Raw genomic sequence first — 22213 nt, forward strand, 5'->3', positions numbered from 1 at the left:
ACTCTGCAGCAGCATGAGGCATCCACTTTCATCTATTTGTACAGAAGTTCCTTATATAAATGTGCATATATTGATGTGGCAGCTGATGGATTCCATGATAGAGGTGAATTACATTGGAGTTTTAGTCTGAATGATATCAAGCTATGATTTGGTGGGGAATCCCCTTCTGAAGGGAACCCCCGCTCCTGCCCCGGCCGCGGGTCCAAGAATCCTGGCAAGGGGGGAGCCGCTAAAGATCAAGGTATCGCTACAAAATCTCACCCTCAGACGCGAAGAAAGAAGACCGAGTTGTTTATTCAGTTCAGCTGAAATGGATGACACCCGCGATCGTTCGTCAAGGAGCCATGACACGGAATACAGAACAACTTTTATAATACAGAAAATGGGAGGCGCAACTTGAATTTCGCGCCATTCCCCCCCCCCCCCCGTGCGCTGATTGGTTCTTGAAGCAGCGGCGCGAATCCCCGTCCAATCAGGGAGCTCCTGGCGCCTCGGTGTTTCTACCAATCAGAATCAAGGAGGCGGGCTAAGCCGAAAACAATGTATCTGCTAGGGATTATGATTGAGTCATTGAGTAAATGTCATAGAATCATAGAATAGTAGAGTTGGAAGAGACCTCATGGGCCATCCAGTCCAACCCCTTGCCAAGAAGCAGGAAATCGCATTCAAAGCACCCCCGACAGATGGCCATCCAGCCTCTGCTTAAAAGCCTCCAAAGAAGGAGCCTCCACCACAGCCTGGGGGAGAGAGTTCCACTGTCGAACAGCTCTCACAGTGAGGAAGTTCTTCCTGATGTTCAGGTGGAATCTCTTTCCTGTAGTTTGAAGCCATTGTTCCGTGTCCTAGTCTGCAGGGCACCAGAAAACAAGCTCCCTCCCTCCTCCCTATGACTTCCCTTCACGTATTTGTACATGGCTATCATGTCTCCTCTCAGCCTTCTCTTCTGCAGGCTAAACATGCCAAGCTCTTTAAGCCGCTCCTCATAGGGCTTGTTCTCCAGACCCTTAATCATTTTAGTCGCCCTCCTCTGGACGCTTTCCAGCTTGTCAACATCTCCCTTCAACTGTGGTGCCCAGAACTGGACGCAGTATTCCAGGTGTGGTCTGACCAAGGCAGAATAGAGGGGAGCATAACTTCCCTGGATCTAGACGCTATACCCCTATTTATGCAGGCCAGAATCCCGTTGGCTTTTTTAGCTGCTGCATCACATTGTTGGCTCATGTTTAACTTGTTGTCCAGGAGGACTCCAAGGTCTTTTTCGCACACACTGCTGTCAAGCCAGGCGTCCCCCATTCTGTATCTTTGATTTCCATTTTTTCTGCCGAAGTGAAGTATCTTGCATTTGTCCCTGTTGAACTTCATTTTGTTAGTTTCGGCCCATCTCTCTAGTCTGTCAAGATCGTTTTGAATTCTGCTCCTGTCTTCTGGAGTGTTGGCTCTCCCTCCCAGTTTTGTGTCGTCTGCAAACTTGATGATCGTGCCTTCTAACCCTTCGTCTAAGTCATTAATAAAGACGTTGAACAGAACTGGGCCCAGGACGGAGCCCTGCCTGTCAAGAAGGAAGTACTGAGAGCCTTACCAAGCTCTCAAGGTAGTTTCTAGACTGCTTCTTGGGGTGCAAATATACATATTTGTCTGGCAGGCTTTGCCAGATTCCGGTGAGCCAATTTATTTATTTATTTATTTACAGTACTTATATTTCGCCCTTCTTACCCCGAAGGGGACTCAGGACGGATCACATTGCACATATAAGGCAAACATTCAATGCCATAACATAGAACAGAGACAGAGACAAGAAGCAGGCACAGGCTGGCCTCAAACTCATGACCTCTTGGTCAGAGTGATTTGTTGCAGCTGTCTTGTTATCCAGCCTGCGCCACAGCCCGGCCTGGTCTGATCAGATCAGCCAAGACTGATCAGATGGGCTGTATTTGTCTCTGAATGGGTCCAGTTCATTTTGACAGCCAGGGCAATCATAGGCTTTGATTGTCCCCTTTGTAAGTGATTCAAGAACCGGATGGTCACCTTTCCATTAAATGGGCCAGTTCCGACGTTTAATGGGGGGGGGGGGGGGGAGAGACCATATATATTGTCCATGCAAGATGGGTGTCTGACAGTCCCCTGGTGCGAGGGATAATCCCCTCTGGACAGTGTTGCAACTATGTGTCCATTTCGTTCCTTGGTCAGATTTCGGTCATTCTTTAATATAAAATATATTTCATAGTGATAAAGAGAAAAGGGGCATGCAGGATACACAGGTCACATGTAGGAACATATTTCATCTTATTTCACCAATCCCAAAGCCCAAGTTTTAATGTAGGGAATTCATAAAGAAATAAAAGTTCAGGAAAGGGGCTGAATTTGTGGCAATCTGGGCGAAACAGCCCCACTAGGTCAAAGGTAAGCAGGAGTGGGCACTCCAGAGATGAGAGCAGTTCATGAGCGGCAGGCAGGGAGCCCTGAGTGGCCCCCTCCGCACCCAGCATGTAGTCTGAATCTTTCTAAGTCCATCCTTGTAGAGAAAATCGCGCCGCAGCGCGAGGAAACTCCGTTTTTGACAGTGACAGATTTTGACAATCAGCTGATCTGCCTTTAAAAACTTTATTAATTTGGGAACTGGTGGTCTCCTCGTGATGGGGAAGCCTTTTGAGTTAGTGGAATGAAAAATAGTCATGCTTGGGGTCAGAATGGGAAAGATATGACTGGAAATAGAGGCTGGGGGTAGCCCGCGGCTCCGCGGCTCGTCCAGCGAGGGAGAAAAGGAGAAGACAGAGTAGCGTGAGGGAATTCATGCTTCAGTGCAAGGGAAGATACAAAATAGCCATAAGGGGAGAGATTAGAGTAAGAAGATTCTTTTATTAGAAGTTTGTTACATAGTTAAAAGTTTGGAAGGCACAGAGAAAGAGCAAAAAATACATCTTAAGTTGCTGCTGGGGCACGCAAGCATGGTCAGATTGATTCCAACATGGCTCCTTCAGATCGGCGGAACTCCCTGCTGCAGGTCAGATTAAGCTGAATGCAAATGGTCGCTCGGGTTCGACCACATGAACTTTAGCAGAGTTATACCTGGTTTTCAGAAGTCTAGCACCAAAATAGGTTCAGCACAATTGGCAGAAGATGAGTACCAGATGTTTTATTGCAAATGCCACATTTCAATAGGGTGTCCTGGTTGAGTTTGGGTTGTAGTGGTAAAACCATTTCTCTTTATCTGGAACAATTGAAGGCAGGTAATCCCCAGCAATCCTTGCTCCTGCTGCTTCTGAGATCTTGGTTGCTTTCTGACCGCTTTCATTATCAGATGTGTATATTCATTTTGTATGCGGCCAAAGGTTTCCTTTTCAAAGCTCCTGCACCTCCTCCTGATTAGTGTCTGTGAAGAGAAATCTGATGTTTTCGCAAATAAATATGGGCCTTTGTCCTACAGAGGATTCATTAGAGGCTTTGCAGAATGTGAAGTGGATTAATCAGAAGCAGCTGGTGATGTGGGTGGGCTCCTTGGTGCTGGGTTTGTTGCTGAATTTCAAGTTTTAAATGATCTTATTATGACTTTCATGCCTAGATAATTATTAGGATAATTAGGGGGAACATATGTACTTATTAATCAAGAGATGAGAATCATCTAAAATAAGAATGGTGGCAAAATAGAAATACGCAGATATGTTGGTGATCATATTAGCAAGTTTGGAAATTGTATTTCTATCAACAAATCTGTGCCCATGGAAATGCTACCCTTTTTTTAAAAAAATTAAATGTTGGAAATATTTGATTAATTTGTTGTACTTTTGAAACATCAGATACTACACAAGGAGAAATAATAATAATAATAATAATAATAATAATAATAATAATAATAATAATAATAATAACAATAATTTTCTTTCTTATCCACTTCTTCTTGCGGCTTGAGGTGGGTTACAGCATAGCTACAAACACATAATCATCATAAACATTGTACAATACACATATTAAAACATATATATGTATGAGCATCAGACACAATTTTTAAAATTTTGCCAAAAGTAGTGTCAAATTTTCCAGTTTAGGAGCTTTGTTGTGTCACATCTGCACTGCTCCCACTCAAAATCAGAGAATATCTAGGCCTATCATACCCTTCAAGTGTCTCAATTTGGCAGGAAATGCTTGAATTAATTGGTTGTTGTACCACTTTTAAAGCTGGTTTTAACATATTCTTTCCCCTTTCTCCTCTGTCTCCTCACTTCAGAGTAGCTTCTGCTGAATTAAGTCATGGGGAGAGGAAAGGGCAGAATCTTGTCTTTCCCAGTGGACTAAAAAAAAAAAACTAAGCACATCCTTCCAGTAACTTTTGCTGTGATGTTGCTTGATCACACATGTCCTAGTATTCATCAGTGAAATACTGGGGGATATGCTATTAAATTTCAGTTCACCCAGTCAAGTGTGGCCAAAGGAGCATTTGCATGCATACCTCTAGTTTCCAAAGAAGGAACAGAGCCACAAACTATTGACTCCTATGTACATTTCAAAGGACTTTAACACATTGGGATATACCCCTTTTCTGACACTATTTGACCACGATTCTGAACAGATCCTATCACATGACATTTGTCCCATTCTGTCAAGCATCTGTTGGAATCCATCTGCAAAACGTCACAAAATTGGACTAAATGTGCATGGGATTCTAATTGTGGCTTAAAAATTTCATATGGTTCTGAGATGTTTTTATGTATCATAAAATCAGTATGTATTCCGTCAGCTAAAATCTTGTGAGAATGGTAGTTTGAGACTTCCAGATTATGTCACTACACAATATTAGATAGATACATAGATAGATAGATAGGATAGCTATAGTGGAGGGAGACATTTGAATAGATGGGGAGGAGCCAGCCTTCTGTGGTGTGATGAGTATTTTTGAATCGTAAGAAACGGGCGTGATGGAGAGTGTATGCAACCCATCTGAATACAATATGCATCCAGTTGTAAAATAAACATTCTGATTTAAAGGGAGTATATCCCAATTTGATAAGGTCCTTGGATGGTCCTTCTATGCTATTTCTTTCCAAGCCAAATTCTGCAAAGGGACTTTTGTAGTGACTATTCATGAAATTCTCTTCCATTGGAGGCCAGGATTTTAATTCAAGCAGATGACTGTACAAGTGGTTGTTTAATCTGTTTTCTAAATTGTGTGGTGAACAACCTTGCTTGGAGAAACAGGTTGAACAGAAAATAAATAAGTAAAGATGTCTCTTGTTTGAGAAATGTTCCTGCACTCTTTTCCTCTGGAATATGGCCTTGTTAATTATTTATTCTTCTTCAAATAATTCTAAGCATCTGCAATTGGGGCATACACCTGCCGGTTCGATACAGGGGAGAGGACTTAGCAGCCTCCTTCATTTCACGCTTGTTTGTACATGCCATCTTCCCATCCTTTATCTAAGAAAGTATTGCCAAAAGCAAAAGGTTTCCAATCACCATTTTTCACAACGTTGTTTCCTTCTTCACACATCCCATGTAACGAGATGAGACAACTCCCATTCAAGAAAGGGTTGTCCTTAATGTTGACATCACCAAAAACAATGTAGTATTTCTCCAGAAAAACCATAGATGAAGGTTTGATTTATTCAAATACTTTACAATAAGATGCTAATTAGTTCTTCCTAGGGTTGGTTAAGCAAAACCAACCCTCCACCCAAGTGAGAAAGAGGACTTTGCATCATTTCAACTACTAATCAAAACACTGAGCATTTAATTTAGAACCTGACATTTGCAAAAAAAAATATCAGTATTTAAATAAACACATCATTAAAAACAGATTATGAAGTATGGGCACTTTATATACAGTACAAGCAAAATGGGCTCTTGCCCTGCAATGGAAATAGCTTGGAGAAAGAACAGCTGTCTTCGTGTCTGCAGTTACCCCCTTTTTCAATGCACAGTTATCAGAAAAATGCAGATTTTAATCTAGGTAATCATGAGGCCAGCTGCATGGTTTTGATCTCTGAAAAACTAATATGGAAGACAATGACACTATAATTAAATTACTGTAATTAAAAGTGAAAATTGTATCTCTATAATCTTTTAGCCATTCATTTCATGTTATAGTACTTTTCCTTCATAAGGAAGTTGTACTCCAACAAGAGCCTTTCTCACCGTGCAAACACAGATTTGGGAGGGCATGTATGGTATAGAACAAAAGTATTTTTTTTAAATCCCCTTTTTACCTTGCTATAGTCCAAACATTGAGCAAGCCCATCACATATTTATTTTTTTAAGTATGAGGCAACAATAAAGTTCACAATGAATACACAGTGTCAATTCATACATTACTGTCTCTGAAACCTCTCCCCTGGTCTTATTTGTTCCTTTCCTTTTGCTTCATTGCAGTTTGAGCTCCTTAGTGAGTGCCTTCTGGAGATTTGCACTCCGTATCACTGCCATGCATGATATTCCGTTTCCTCTTTTATAATTTATAGGCAGCCTGGTTCCCTGAAGTAAGAAATGCCTTTCCCAGACCTGCTTGGGAAGCAAAAGAGAAGAAAACAACTATGGCATTCTACTGCTGGCTCATCATCCTCATTTCATTTAAGTATGCCATTTCCCTGCCTCTTCTTCCCTTGAATCAATCCTCATCAAATGCCATTCCCTTTAAGCACAAAAGAGATCAATGCTAAGTTTCCTAATGAACCGATCCAAAACCTTTTTTGGCTTTGCTGCCTGACTTTTTAATAGGAGCACACTGTGCCAAAAGTACAATGTATTTTGTAGTATAACCTTCAAGAAGAAGAGGCAATATGGCATCACAAGCAAGACAGTAAAAATAATGCAATTGCTTGCCCTTTGAAATCAGAATAATTTCATTACAAGTTTTTCTTTCACCTTCTGGATGGAGGGAGACCCATTAAAATTGACTCCTCGAGGAAGAACAATTAAAAGAGACTCCTTAAGAAGCTTTGAGGAAGAAGCTTTGAGGGAGACACACTAAAATAGGACCATTGTGGGCAACGCTATGAGGGAGACCGACTAAAATAGGCTCGTTGAGAGAGACCCATTGAGAAGCTGTGAGGGAGACGCTTTGAGGGAGACCTACTAAAATAGGCCCATTATGGGTGACTCTATGAGGGAGACCGACTAAAATAGGCTCGTTGAGGGAGACCCATTGAGAAGCTTTGAGGGAGACCCATGAAATTTGATTCCATGAGGGAGACCCATTGAGGGAGACTCCTTAAGAGGCATTGAGGGAGAAGCTTTGAGGGAAACTCACTAAAAAAGACTCCTTGGGGGAGACCCATTGAGAGAGACTCCTTGAGAAGCTATGAGGGAAAAGCTTTGAGGTAGACCTACTAAAATAAGTTTATTGAGAGAAACTCTTTAATGGAGACAGACTAAAATAGGCTCATTGAGGGAGACCCATTGAGAGAGACTCCTTGAGAAGCTGTGAGGGAGACGCTTTGAGGGAAACCCACTAAAAAAGACTCCTTGGGGGAGACCCATTGAGAGAGACCCTTTGAGAAGCTGCGAGGGAGATGCTTTGAGGGAAACCCACTAAAATAGACTTCTTGGGGGGAGACCCATTGAGAGAGACTCTTTGAGAAGCTGCGAGGGAGATGCTTTGAGGGAGACCGACTAAAATAGGCTCGTTGAGGGAGACCCATTGAGGGAGACTTTGAGAAGCTGCGAGGGAGATGCTTTGAGGGAAACCCATTAAAATAGACTTCTTGGGGGAGACCCATTGAGAGAGACTCTTTGAGAAGCTGCAAGGGAGATGCTTTGAGGGAAACCCACTAAAATAGACTCCTTGGGCGAGACCCATTGAGAGAGACTCCTTGAGAAGCTGTGAGGGAGAAGCTTTGAGGGAGACCCATTAAAATGGGCCCATTGTGGGTGACGCTATGAGGGAGACCGACTAAAATAGGCTCGTTGAGGGAGACCCGTTGAGGGAGACCCATTGAAGGAGACTCCTTGAGAAGCTGTGAGGGAGATGCTTTGAGGGAAACCCTTGAGAAGCTGTGAGGGATAAGCTTTGAGGGAGACGTACTAAAATAAGTCTATTGAGGGAGACTCTTTAACTGAGACCGACTAAAATAGGCCCATTGAGGGAGACCCATTGAGGAAGACTCCTTGAGAAGCTGTGAGAAGCTAAGAAGCAGGAAATCTCATTCAAAGCTCCCTCCTCCCTATGACTTCCCTTCACATATTTGTACATGGCTATCATGTCTCCTCTCAGCCTTCTCTTCTGCAGTCTAAACATGCCCAGTTCTTTAAGCCGCTCCTCATAGGGCTTGTTCTCCAGACCCTTGATCATTTTAGTCGCCCTCCTCTGGACGCTTTCCAGCTTGTCAACATCTCCCTTCAACTGCGGTGCCCAGAATTGGACACAGTGTGATTCCAGGTGTGGTCTGACCAAGGCAGAATAGAGGGGGAGCAGGACTTCCCTGGATCTAGACGCTATACCCCTATTGATGCAGGACAGAATCCCGTTGGCTTTTTAAGCTGCCGCATCACATTGTTGGCTCATGTTTAACTTGTTGTCCAGGAGGACTCCAAGGTCTTTTTCGCACACACTGCTGTCAAGCCAGGCATCGTCCCCCATTCTGTGAGGGAGACCTACTAAAATAGGTCCATTGTGGGTGACTCTATGAGGGAGACCGACTAAAATAGGCTCGTTGCGGGAGACCCATTGAGGGAGACTCCTTGAGAAGCTGTGAGGGAGAAGCTTTGAGGGAGTCCTACTAAAATAAGTCTATTGAGGGAGACTCTTTGACGGAGACCGACTAAAATAGGCTCGTTGAGGGAGACCCATTGAGAAGCTATGAGGGAGACACTTTGAGGGAAACCCACTAAAATAAGTCTATTGGGGGAGACTCTTTGACGGAGACTGACTAAAATAGGCTCATTGAGGGAGACCCATTGAGGGACACTCCTTGAGAAGCTGTGAGGGAGAAGCTTTGAGGGAGACCCATTAAAATGGGCCCATTGTGGGCGACTCTATGAGGGATACCGACTAAAATAGGCTTGTTGAGGGAGACCCATTGAGAAGCTGTGAGGGAGACGCTTTGAGGGAGACCCACTAAAATAGACTCCTTGGGGGAGACCCATTGAGAGAGACTCCTTGAGAAGCTTTGAGGGAGAAACTTTGAGGGAGAACTACTAAAATAAGTCTATTAAGGAAGACCCATTGAGGGAGACCTATTTCGAAGCTGTGAGGGAGACGCTTTGAGGGAAACCCACTAAAATAATTCTATAGGGGGAGACTTTGATGGAGACAGACTAAAATAGGCTCATAGAGGGAGATCCATGGAGGGAGATTCCTTGAGAAGCTGTGAGGGAGACGCTTTGAGGGAAACCCACTAAAATAAGTCTATTGGGGGAGACTCTTTGATGGAGACCGACTAAAATAGGCTCACTGAGGGAGACCCATTGAGGGAGACTCCTTGAGAAGCTTCGAGGGAGAAGCTTCAAGGGAGACCGACTAAAATAGACTCCTTGGGGTAGACCCATTGAGAGAGACTCCTTGAGAATCTTTGAAGAAGCTGTGAGGGAGACCTACTAAAATAGGTCCATTGTGGGCGCCTATATGAGGGAGACCGACTAAAATAGGCTCATTGAGGGAGACTCCTTGAGAAGCTGTGAGGGAGACGTTTTGAGGGAGTCCTACTAAAATAAGTCTATTGAGGGAGACTCTTTGACGGAGAGCGACTAAAATAGGCTCGTTGAGGGAGACCCATTGAGGGAGACTCCTTAAGAAGCGTTGAGGGAGACTCTTTGACGGAGACCGACTAAAATAGGCCCATTGTGGGTGACTCTATGAGGGAGACTGACTAAAATAGGGTCGTTGAGTGAGACCCATTGAGGGAGACTACTCGAGAAGCTTTGAGGGAGACCTACTAAAATAAGTCTATTGAGGAAGACCCATTGAGAAGCTGTGAGGGAGACGCTTTGAGGGAAACCCACTAAAATAATTCTATAAGGGGAGACTCTTTGATGGAGACCGACTAAAATAGGCTCACAGAGGGAGATCCATGGAGGGAGACTCCTTGAGAAGCTGTGAGGGAGACGCTTTGAGGGACACCCACTAAAATAAGTCTATTGGGGGAGACTCTTTGATGGAGACCGACTAAAATAGGCTAACTGAGGGAGACCCATTGAGGGAGACTCCTTGAGAAGCTTCGAGGGAGAAGCTTCAAGGGAGACCGACTAAAATAGACTCCTTGGGGTAGACCCATTGAGAGAGACTCCTTGAGAATCTTTGAAGAAGCTGTGAGGGAGACCTACTAAAATAGGTCCATTGTGGGCGCCTATATGAGGGAGACCGACTAAAATAGGCTCATTGACCCCATTGAGGGAGACTCCTTGAGAAGCTGTGAGGGCGACACTTTGATGGAGTCCTACTAAAATAAGTCTATTGAGGGAGACTCTTTGACGGAGAGCGACTAAAATAGGCTCCTTGAGGGAGACCCATTGAGGGAGACTCCTTAAGAAGCGTTGAGGGAGACTCTTTGACGGAGACCGACTAAAATAGGACCATTGTGGGTGACTCTATGAGGGAGACCGACTAAAATAGGGTCGTTGAGTGAGTCCCATTGAGGGAGACTCCTTGAGAAGCTTTGAGGGAGACCTACTAAAATAAGTCTATTGAGGAAGACCCACTGAGAAGCTGTGAGGGAGACGCTTTGAGGGAAACCCACTAAAATAATTCTATAAGGGGAGACTCTTTGATGGAGACTGACTAAAATAAGGTCATAGAGGGAGACCCATGGAGGGAGACTCCTTGAGAAGCTGTGAGGGAGACACTTTGAGGGAAACCCACTAAAATAAGTCTATTGGGGGAGACCCTTTGATGGAGACCGACTAAAATAGGCTCACTGAGGGAGACCCATTGAGGGAGACTCCTTAAGAAGCTTCAAGGGAGAAGCTTCAAGGGAGACCGACTAAAATAGACTCCTTGGGGTAGACCCATTGAGAGAGACTCCTTGAGAATCTTTGAAGAAGCTGTGAGGGAGACCTACTAAAATAGGTCCATTGTGGGCGCCTATATGAGGGAGACCGACTAAAATAGGCTCATTGACCCCATTGAGGGAGACTCCTTGAGAAGCTGTGAGGGAGACGCTTGATGGAGTCCTACTAAAATAAGTCTATTGAGGGAGACTCTTTGACGGAGACCGACTAAAATAGGCTCCTTGAGGGAGACTCCTTAAGAAGCGTTGAGGGAGACTCTTTGATGGAGACCGACTAAAATAGGACCATTGTGGGTGACTCTATGAGGGAGACTGACTAAAATAGGGTCGTTGAGTGAGACCCATTGAGGGAGACTCCTTGAGAAGCTTTGAGGGAGACCTACTAAAATAAGTCTATTGAGGAAGACCCATTGAGAAGCTGTGAGGGAGACGCTTTGAGGGAAACCCACTAAAATAATTCTATAAGGGGAGACTCTTTGATGGAGACCGACTAAAATAGGGTCATAGAGGGAGACCCATGGAGGGAGACTCCTTGAGAAGCTGTGGGGGAGACACTTTGAGGGAAACCCACTAAAATAAGTCTATTGGGGGAGACTCTTTGATGGAGACCGACTAAAATAGGCTCATAGAGGGAGACCCATGGAGGGAGACTCCTTGAGAAGCTGTGAGGGAAACCTACTAAAATAAGTCTATTGAGGGAGACTTTGACGGAGACCGACTAAAATAGGCTCATTGAGGGAGACTGCTTGAGAATCTTTGAAGGAGAAGCTGTGAGGGAGACCCACTAAAACAGGCCCGTCGAGGGAGACGCCGCTCTCTGCCGTCTTCTTCCCTCTGCGAGGGGAGCCAAGATGGCGGCGCCGAGGGGGCGGAGCGGGCCGCGCTTCCCTCCCTCCTTCCCCGCCTTCCCCCGCCTGGGCCTGGCTCCTCCCCGTCACGACGACGACGAAGAATCCGCCGGTGGGAGCGAGGGGACTCCCTTGCTTCCCTCCTTCCTCCTCGGGGCCCACCTGTGGCGGGAAGGTGAGCATCCCAGCCCTCGCCCCCATCCTTCGAAGGATGATGGAGACCTTCCTTGGGTCATTGGATGGAGGGGGGGGGGGGGGGTCTTGTGGTGAAGTTTGAGGGGCTGTTGACGCGTGTCCGTGAGGCCGGGGGACGTGCAGCTCTTGGGTTCGAAACCATCAGCTCCTTTTTACTATTATGGGGCAAGGATTTGGAGAAATAATCGTAGGAACAGCAATAATAATCGTGATAATAGTAATAGTGGAAAGGGGAGCAAAGGAATGTCTTTGCATGCTCTTGAAACTGTCAGGTCCTTTCGTTATTGCTCGGCAAGGAATTGGAGAAATAATAATAAAAATAGTAGCATTCGTAGTAGTAAAAATAATAGTAATAATGCAAAGGCGGGCCAAGGAATGTCTCTGCGTGTTTGCGAAACCATCAGGTCCTTTTATGATTGGGTTGTGAGTTTTCTGGGCAGTGTGGCCATGCTCCAGAAGCATTCTCCTCTGACGTTTCACCCACATCTGTGGCAAGCATCGTCAGAGGTTGTGGAGTCTGTTGGAAACAAGGCAAGGGGGTTTATATATCTGTGGAATAATGTCCCGGGTGGGAGAAAGAACTCTTGTCTATTTGAGGCAAGTGTGAATGTTTCAATTGGCCAGTTTTATTAGCATTGAATAGCCTTGCAGCTTCAAAGCCTGGCTGCTTCATACCTGGGGGCAATCCTTTGTTGGGAGGTATTATCATTATTATTATTTGAACACACAATAAGATGAGTCCACAACAGACATTCTGCTGTTGTATTGGATCACATGTTGGACACTTCCCAAGTGTCTAGGACTGTGTGCTGTATCGGCGAATATTATTATTATCATTACTATTATTATTATTTTATTTGGCAAGGATTTGGAGAAATAATAATAGGAGCAGTGGCAGTAGTACCGTAGTAGTAGTAGTAGTAGTAGTAGTAGTAATAACAATAATAATAATAATTGAAAGAGTGGTCAAGGAATGTCTCTGCATGCTTTTGAAGCTATCAGGCCCTTTTCTTATTATTTGGCAAGGATTTGGAGAAGTAATAATAGTCATCATCATCATCATAATGGAAAGAGAGGCAAAGGAATGTCTCTGTATGCTTTCAAAACCATTAGGTCCTTTTATTATTAATTGGCAAGGATTTGGAGAAGTAATAATAGTATTAATAATAGTAATAATAATAATCATAATTTAAAGGGAGGCAAAGGAATCGCTCTGTGTGCTTTCAAAACCATCAGGTCCTTTTATTATTATTTGGCAAGGATTTGGAGAACTAATAATAGTATTAATAATAGTAATAATAATAATCATAATTTAAAGGGAGGCAAAGGAATCGCTCTGTATGCTTTCAAAACTATCAGGTTCTTTTATTATTTGGCAAGGATTTGGAGAAATACATAATAATAATCATAGTAATTGTAGTTGTAGTAATAATGGAAGGGAGGGACAAAGGAATATCTCTGCATGGTTTCAAAATTATCAGGTCCTTTTATGAGGCAAGGATTTGGAGAAACAACAACAATAATGGAAAACGAGGAAAATATATCTGCATGCTTTTGAAGCAACCAGGGCCTTTACTGCGTTGTCGAAGGCTTTAATGGCTAGAATCACTGGGTTGCTGTGAGTTTTTTGGGCTGTCTGGCCATGTTCCAGAAGCATTCGCTCCTGACGTTTCACCCACATCCATGGCAGGCATCCTCAGAGGTTGTGAGGTCTGTTGGAAACTAGGCAAGCGGGGTTTATATATATGTGGAATGATGTCCAGGGTAGGAGAAAGAACTCGTCTGTTTGAGGCAAGTGTGAACGTTGCCATTGGCCACCTTGATTAGCATTGAATGGCCTTGTAGCTTTAAAGCCTGGCTGCTTCCTACCTGGGGGAATCCTCACAACCTCTGAGGATGCCTGCCATAGATGTATGTGGATGAAACATCAGGAGTAACCCAGGTTCTTTATTAGTTGGGGATGTTGAAAATAGTAATCTTAATAATAATAACAATAGACTCATAGAATAGTAGAGTTGGAAGAGACCTCATGGGCCATCCAGTCCAACCCTCTGCCAAGAAGCAGGAAATCGCATTCAAAGCACCCCCGACAGATGGCCATTCAACCTCTGATTAAAAGCCTCCACTACAGTCCGGGGGAAAGAGTTCCACTGCCGAACAAATAACAACCATGATTGTGTTAAATTATATGCAGAAGAGGGATTAATAGTGTTATTTTGCCAGATCCCACCAAAAAAGTGAAAAGGGAGGCAACGTTTTTGAAAGCATCAGGTCCTTTTATTAGACAAGTATTTGGAGATAATAATAGAAGAAAGGGGGACAAACATACCTCTGCATGCTTTTGAAACCACTTTTGATGTCAAAGTTGCATTGCCTGCATGTTGTTATGAAGATGTAACAACAAGGCAAAGGTGGGAAGAAATCATGGAAGAAGATACTTGGCCTTTCTAATTAACCTGCAAATAAACAGTGATCTTTTTATTTTTACAGGTTGAGTCTCCAATCTTCGAAATGCTTGGGACCAGAATTGTTTTGGATGTATTCTCCCTGGATTTTGGAACACCTGTGTTTGGATCTGTGCTCTTAATGAGGTCTCTTCGAGACGGGACCCAAATCTAAATATGGAATTTGTTGATACGCCATAAGCATCTTGTACCCATAGCCTGAAGGTAATTTTGTACGATATTTTTATCCTTGTTTGGAAGAAAAAGATTTGCGTACTTTGAATTCTCAAAGTGTCACTTTCTCAGCCACTGGTGTGGATAACTTTGGAGTATTTCATATTTCAGATAAAAGATAACTGTATTTATGTCTAGAATTTGGGGAAGCGGTATCTTTCCTGTATTAAAATGTTACATTCATTTTGCATCTGTTCTCTCCCATCTTCCTGCCTTTTGCATGAAGATATGGAGATGAAAACAAATGCTGATCTCTAGCTTGTCACCCATTTATCTCTTTGAAGGGCTTTGTCACAGATTGTGTTTATGTTAGTATGGACTCAAATTCCCACCTTTTCTCTATGTGACCAGTATCAAAACAAGGCATTTTGAAGCCTGGATGGGATGTAGAAGAGCCTAGCAGTTAGATTGGCTGATAGTTTGTTCACCAAGCTTAACAATAAATGAATAAATCTCAAATGCCATGTCTTAAGTGTATGCTTTTATTCTCCGTAGGAGGTAGTATTTCCAGCCCTACTATTAGGCTGATTGAGGGAGCCACTTCAGGCCAGAGATTTGGGGTATCATGTTATTATGGTATGCTTTCAAGTCATTTTCTTGAAAGCAGCCCTCATCATGGGATTTTCTTGGCAAGATTAATTCAGATGAGGTTTGCCTTTGCTTTCTCTGAGGATGAGAGACTGTGATTTGTCCAAGCAGGAATTTAAACGCTGATTTCCATTATAGTCTGGGAAGGAAAGAAGTAGCCTTTTTGATATAGGGCTTTTGAGTGTTGATTCTGGAAACCACTGTTCAAATTCCCGCTCAGAAGATTACATAGTTTATTTCAGCACCAGCTTATGGCCTACTTACTTCATTAGAATGCTTGCGCTGAAATGAATGGGGTGATCATTCAAAGGCATAGCCATATTAGTCTGGAATATCATTACGGAAAGGGATGTTGTAGCACGAAAGGAGGGAACAAAGTTAGTAGCATAGCACCTGAGGAATTATACTTGCTCTGTATAACTTTCTGCTTCCAACTTTGTTCTCTCAGTCTGTAAGGTGTTATAAGATCCTGCAATACATAGATTAGCCTTAAATCTGTCACAAGAGTACTGTTTCTTTCCCTTTTTTAAAATACTGAAATAGACCAATGTAGTACCTTTCTGAAATCTACTATGGTAAAATGTTAGATGTTTGCTTTGTTACAAGGAGAGATGGGTAATAAACAAAGTATTATTATTGTTATTACTGTATTTTTATAAATAGGGATCAGAAGAGGTGCTTGGAGAGTTTTCTTTGAGGAACATAGCTAGAAGTGGGTACCATGTACTTGGGCAATGTTACATTTCTCCATGTGTATATGTGGGCTGTTCTCTCGTGCCTTGGGCAGTAAAGTGCCGTGGGCAAACCCCACAAACAAATGGTTTCCGTTCCTCTTATGGGGGAAAACCCACTGCCACACCTCCTAGCCTTGTGGTGGTACTGGTACATAGCACCATGGGTTTCTCTGCAAGAAGTGTAATATTCGACAAAATTCCAATGATACATAAGTTCATCTTGATGTAGATCACACTCCATATTGATAGGCATTTCAGTCCCAATTCAACTTGCACGACACATTATTCAGTGTACTTTGTGTACATTTTCCTCCTTTGAGTCCATGTCTTTTATTTTACTCCCAAGAACTATACTATCTGGCCTAAGTGAAGAACCATGTTAGAGTGCTGATTTTGTGCATTGCAAAAGGACGGTTCTTATCTTAATGCAAGACTAATCTCATTATAATCCTTACAATAGCCTTGAAGGTTAGACTTGTATCTGTTGCTCTTTGTTGAAATGCAAAACAGCAGCTTGGCACCTCATGGGTGAGTTGATGGCAGAAGCAAAATTTGGACTGGTTATTTTGTTTAGTTGCTTGGCTAGTTGAAGCAATTCTTGGCTACTTAGTAGAGCGATGCCTAAAGAAAGGATAATTCCTTGTCTTCGGGATTGTTTATATATGAAAAATGCCCTGACACATAGATGCAGGCTGTAAGTGAATGGAGTGTGCAGATCAACTACAAGGGCTGTCATTGTAACTTCTATACACAACTTAAGCCTTCAGTCTGTGCCATTTATAGTTCAAGTCAGATTGGTTCATTGAAACAAAATTGGCAGGCATGATATGACACAATTGGCAGGGAGTGGGGGGTAACTACTTTTTGGTGATAACGTGTAAAATATGAAGCTGACCAATACCATTTGAAATCTGGAGTATGTTCATTTTATTTTATTTTTGTAAAAATTGTTAACTTTAAAGGGATTTATATTGTGGGGCATAGATTGCTGTTTGTTTGCTGGTATGAGTAAAGGTATAGGGAGTGAGATTGGTAATGGAAGCCAGACAAGTCTTTTTGGAGATGAAATATTAGAAAAGTTGATTTTAGAAGTGGCTGCAATATTTGAAAGATGAAGGATAATCATTCGGCATCATTTGTTGCTTGAAATGATATCACTGAGGTAATATTGTGGGAATAACCCATATTTGTTCTGTATCAATATTGGGGTTATAGGGAAGAGCAACTATTCTTAGAATATTCTTCCTTTTATTGTGGGGAAATACAAGGTAGTGATCATTGAAAGTCCTGGAAGATTTGAGGGGTTTTCCAGGTAGTTACCTGCTGAGATGTGCATCTGACCTCCAGAGCTTGCTTCCTAGGAAAAATATGCATTGATGGATCTCCCTATCATTACCACCCATTGATTCTTCACCATGGGTGGCATGTGTATCTGTGATTTTATGTGTTTTTGGTATCTGTAAGGCGGGGATTATATTGCCATCTAAATTTAGATGCTTGGGATTTGTTTTATTACAGGAAGTGTGGTGATGTGATTCTCCCCCCCCCCCCCCCCCCGCCGTTTCTAATGGAAACAGAAACTTGCTATTAGAAAATAGAATATTTGTTGTGAAAGCATTTGATAGAAGACTAAATGTTTAAACTAATGCCAGGTATAAATTAGGTGGTGAAAGTAATGTTCAATGAGTTTGGTGTTTTGTAATCAGGAACTGTGTTAGCAATACATGAAAAGAGTATAGGATTCTCTAAGGAGCCAGTCTCTTAAGAGTTGTTTATATATAATTATTTTAAGACTTTCATTCTCTTTTTCTTGAAAAAATTGTATATAGCTGTGGGGCCTTTAACTCATATGATTAATGAATGCCTACATGTATAAATAATTTGTAAACATTGGTTTTGAGTGGCATTCTAGTGACCCAGTGATGTTGCAAACATGTGGAAAGGCTAAGTATGTGTCCAGGAATCTTACACCTTAGGAAAACTACAGCTGGGGTGGACTGCTGCTATGGATACAATAATTCCAAACTGATGCAACACATTTTCATACTCATGTGGAAAATCCAAACAACACAGCCCTTTTTGCTAATTAATAAGAGCATAATACATTGGAAAGCTCCGGCACCATCCATTTCTCGAAAAGGTCAAAAGTAGATGAATTAGAGCATTTGCTTAAACATCACAAAAAGGTAGGCTCTAGAAGCTGCAAGGTTTTTTTTATTTTGTCCTGTGTCTAATAGCTCACTCATCAGGGTATTGCTTTTCTATGTCAATGGGACTGCATGCCTAATTGACTGAGATTCAGAAGGGCTCTCAACTGAAGCCAGGGATGGCTGCTAAAAAGACAGATAGATAAACGGCTCCTCGAGCAAATCAAGCTCAAACTCTCTCTAAAGAGGACTAAAATGAGACTTTAGGCACATCATGAGAAAGACATGACTCACTAGAAAAGACAATGATGCTTGATAAGATAGAATGCAGAGGGGAAAAGAGGAGGATTTCATTATAGGTAGATACGGTAGATTAAATAAAGGCCCTGAGTCTGCAAGCCCTGTGTAGGGTTGTATAGGATAGGATAACTGGAAGTCTCTCATTCATAGGGTCACCCAAACTTGACTTGACAGCATGGAGCATTGAGATTGTAATAACTTGAAAAGTCAGTGGGCCAGTTTTTAATAAGTCTTAATGGCTTGTTAATTGCGTTAGTGGCTTCGAGCCCTTGTTAATCTTAGATTCTATTTAAAGAATGCACAGACATGTCTCCAAACAGTCCCAAACCAAGACGTATGCTGATAAGCAATTTCGAAACTGGCCTTGTATTTAGTGCTTGAAACCAAATGCTTGAAGTAAGCTGATTAATGGAATGATGTGACGGACAGCTTTTTAATACATTTTGTATTTTTCCTGAACTCTTTTAATCAGCCTTATGCTTATAATCTTTAACTTTTAGAATAATATGTATATAATCCCTGGAGGAAATTGATTTAAGTCATGGGTAAACAAACTAAAATGTTACATTTAAGTTATAACAGTATAGAAACATAGAATCATAGAATAGTAGAGTTGGAAGAAACCTCATGGGCCATCCAGTCCAACCCCTTGCCAAGAAGCAGGAAATCACATTCAAAGCACCCCCTTGATAAATTGAATCAATCCTCTATGTGAATTGTTTCCATTTTCCATTTCAAGTAGATGACAGGCCTTGACCTGGCCCTACAGCTGCAGACTCAAATGTACTTATGCTTTTCTGAGTTGTATGCTTTCTAGATATTGGATGTGTTCTCATCATTTTAATTGTGTTTTGTTCTGTTGTTTCATACTGCTTGGTACTGTTTTATGAAAATGTGTTATATAAGTCAGGGTATGGAGAGAGTAGCAGTTATGATAATGGAAGGGCTTTGGAGGGTTATTGTGGGTTTAGCTTAGGCATCTGGCACTGCTTGTTCAAAGTTACTTTTTCGTTGCAGACTAGGCTCCTAAATAAGCAGAACCTGATTTATTTATAGAAAAATTAGTAAGACAGCCTTTGTATTAAACTATAAGCAGGGATGTTTATGGCAGCAAAGTCTATCATCTAACTCCTAATATTGTCCATCCCCATCTCCACTTCTAGTAGATAGCCTGAGTCTTGTAGTTTATGAAACCAGAGTATTCGGAAGTGGGTCTTCTTGGACGCTCTATGTGTTTATGCAATAAGATTGACAGAGCTGACTTGTAAATAAGTGCTCATCAAGAGAAATAAAGTTTATATGGCACTAAAGAACACTTTTTATACTTCAACCTTCTATCAAAATCATAAAATTGTGGAATCATAGAAGAAGAAAAGGCTTTATGCACCACTTTTCAATGAAGGACCTTTAGTTAAAGCTTTCCAAGCACTTATCTGTTTAGCATACATTTGAAAATGTCCAGAGAAGGAGGCCCCACCACTTCTTTAAGCAATGCATTTGTCAAGTAGGTGCTTCTAATATTCAGTCAAAATTTGCCCTACCTCTCAAACCATTAGACCAGGGTGAGAGACAGAGACTATCCTACAGATTGGCTGCAGTCTTGACTTCTTTGTGTTGTTTCAGCAAAATTTTATGTGGCTTCTTTTTGGAGAAACACTCAGCCAGTGATCTGTGTGGAGTCAGTTGATATCCTTCATTACCATGGCAAATTTGATGAACTTGGATTCCAGGTTCGGAGTGGAATGACCACTTCGCTATGCGTCCCAGATGACTAAAAAGAGATGAAAATATTAAAAGATTGGAACAGGTTAAAAGGAAGCCAAAGGAACAGATGTAAATGTTCAGTCTCAGTTCAGGAACTGTCTCATTTTCATGTTTAATTGAGGTCACAACTCTCCACAAGAAGTTGGCTTTTACTTAGTGAGACAGCTGGTTCATCTAGTGCACTGGTTCCAAACCTTTGTTTGGGACGAAGGAGGAGGGGATGTCCAGCAGGAGTGTGTGTGTGTGTGTGTGTGTGCCTTTAGATAAAGATTGCTAATCCAGAAGCAATCTGTATCTGTGACCATTCTTGTTTGCACCTTTTACCTTTGTCAACTCGATATAGACACAGGGTCTATTCCCATCCCAATTTGCACTTCCAGAATTTGCAGCACTTTATCAGTCACCTTGTGTTTACAATATTTATATGGTGCACCTTACCCAGTCTACTTTTACAATCTCTCAGTTTTAATCCATGTTTTTATTAGTTCTTGTTTTTTATTGGCTAATGTTTTATTTTATTTTTTAATTTTTTTATTTTTTATTGTGCAAGTTGTTCTCTATTGTTGTGTTTTATACTGCTACTGTTTTTATTCGGGCTTGGCCCCATGTAAGCCGCCCTGAGTCCCCTCCGGGGAGATAGAGGCGGGGTATAAAAATAAAGTTATTATTATTATTATTGACACAACGACGTTGTATGACACAGCAAACAAGATAGATATGCTGGATTTCGTTTCACAAAATCACAAGTCGAACACTTCCCAAGTGTCTAGGACTGTGTGATGTATTTTCGGATGATGCGTGCAGATCCTAGTAAGGTGGCCTTTTGCAGTTGGCAGATCGTAATTTTGTCAATGTCTATTGTTTCCAAATGCCGGCTGAGATCTTTTGGCACGGCACCCAGTGTGCCCATCACCACTGGGACCACCTGCACTGGTTTCTGCCAGAGTCTTTGAAGTTCAATCTTGAGGTCCTGATAGCGGCTGAGTTTTTCCTGTTGTTTTTCTTCAATGCGACTGTCACCTGGGATGGCAACATCAATGATCCAAACTTTGTTCTTTTCCACAACTGTGATGTCTGGTGTGTTGTGTTCCAGAACTTTGTCAGTCTGGATTCGGAAGTCCCACAATATCTTTGCGTGTTCATTTTCCACAACCTTTGCAGGTTTGTGATCCCACCAGTTCTTAACTGCAGGGAGGTGATACTTGAGGCATAGGTTCCAATGAATCATTTGGGCCACATAGTTGTGCCTCTGTTTGTAGTCTGTCTGTGCAATTTTCTTACAGCAGCTGAGGATATGATCAATGGTTTCATCGGTTTCCTTGCACAGTCTGCACTTTGGGTCATCAGCTGATTTTTCGATCTTGGCCTTGATTGCATTTGTTCTGATGGCTTGCTCCTGGGCTGCAAGGATCAGGCCTTCTGTCTCCTTCTTCAGGGTCCCATTCGTGAGCCAGAGCCAGGTCTTCTCTTTATCAGCTTTTCCTTCAATTTTGTCAAGGAACTTTCCATGCAGTGTTTTGTTGTGCCAGCTGTCAGCTCTAGTTTGTAGTGCAGTTTTCTTGTACTGGTTTTTTGTCTGCTGTGCTTTGAGGAGTTTCTGATTTTTGACTTCAATCAAAGCAGGTTCTTCACTTTGTTTTACATATTCTGCCAGGGCATGTTCTTCTTCTTTGACTGCTTGTTTTACTTGCAAGAGTCCTCTGCCCCCTGATCTTCTAGGCAGATACAGCCGGTCAACATCACTGCGAGGGTGCAGTGAATGATGAATGGTCAGAAGTTTTCTTGTTTTTCTGTCCAAATTGTCCAGTTCCATCTGTGTCCAGTTTATAATGCCAGCAGTATATCTTATGACAGGTATGGCCCAGGTGTTTATGGCCTTGATGGTGTTGCCTCCATTGAGCTTGCTTTTGAGAATTTTTCTGACCCTTTGTGTGTATTCTTTACTGACCACAGTCTTCACATGTTCATGCTTGATGTTGTCCAGCTGTAATATGCCCAGATATTTATAGGCCTCTGGCTGGTGACACC

General features: G+C 42.3%; 1 protein-coding gene and 1 long non-coding RNA gene across 6 annotated transcripts in view; one reads left to right on the forward strand and one right to left on the reverse strand.

Annotated features, from left to right (window-relative positions):
- Positions 1 to 2836: 2836 nt before the first annotated feature.
- On the reverse strand, positions 2837 to 11830 carry LOC134293966 (uncharacterized). Its single transcript, XR_010000931.1, has 3 exons — positions 11717 to 11830; positions 6299 to 6489; positions 2837 to 3370 (listed from the first exon to the last, which is right to left on the reverse strand). It is a non-coding gene; the product is annotated as an uncharacterized LOC134293966 (long non-coding RNA).
- Positions 11831 to 22213, forward strand: part of dennd4a (DENN domain containing 4A) — an 80462-nt gene continuing 70079 nt past the window's right edge. For all 5 annotated transcript variants that reach the window (XM_062963322.1, XM_062963321.1, XM_008120843.3 and 2 more), the window contains exons 1-2: positions 11831 to 11954; positions 14465 to 14643. The gene's annotated coding sequence lies outside the window, so the exon portion shown is untranslated. The remainder of the gene's footprint in view (positions 11955 to 14464; positions 14644 to 22213) is intronic.

Source organism: Anolis carolinensis, unplaced genomic scaffold (genome assembly GCF_035594765.1).
Source record: "Anolis carolinensis isolate JA03-04 unplaced genomic scaffold, rAnoCar3.1.pri scaffold_11, whole genome shotgun sequence".
NCBI classification, from domain to species: domain Eukaryota; kingdom Metazoa; phylum Chordata; class Lepidosauria; order Squamata; family Dactyloidae; genus Anolis; species Anolis carolinensis.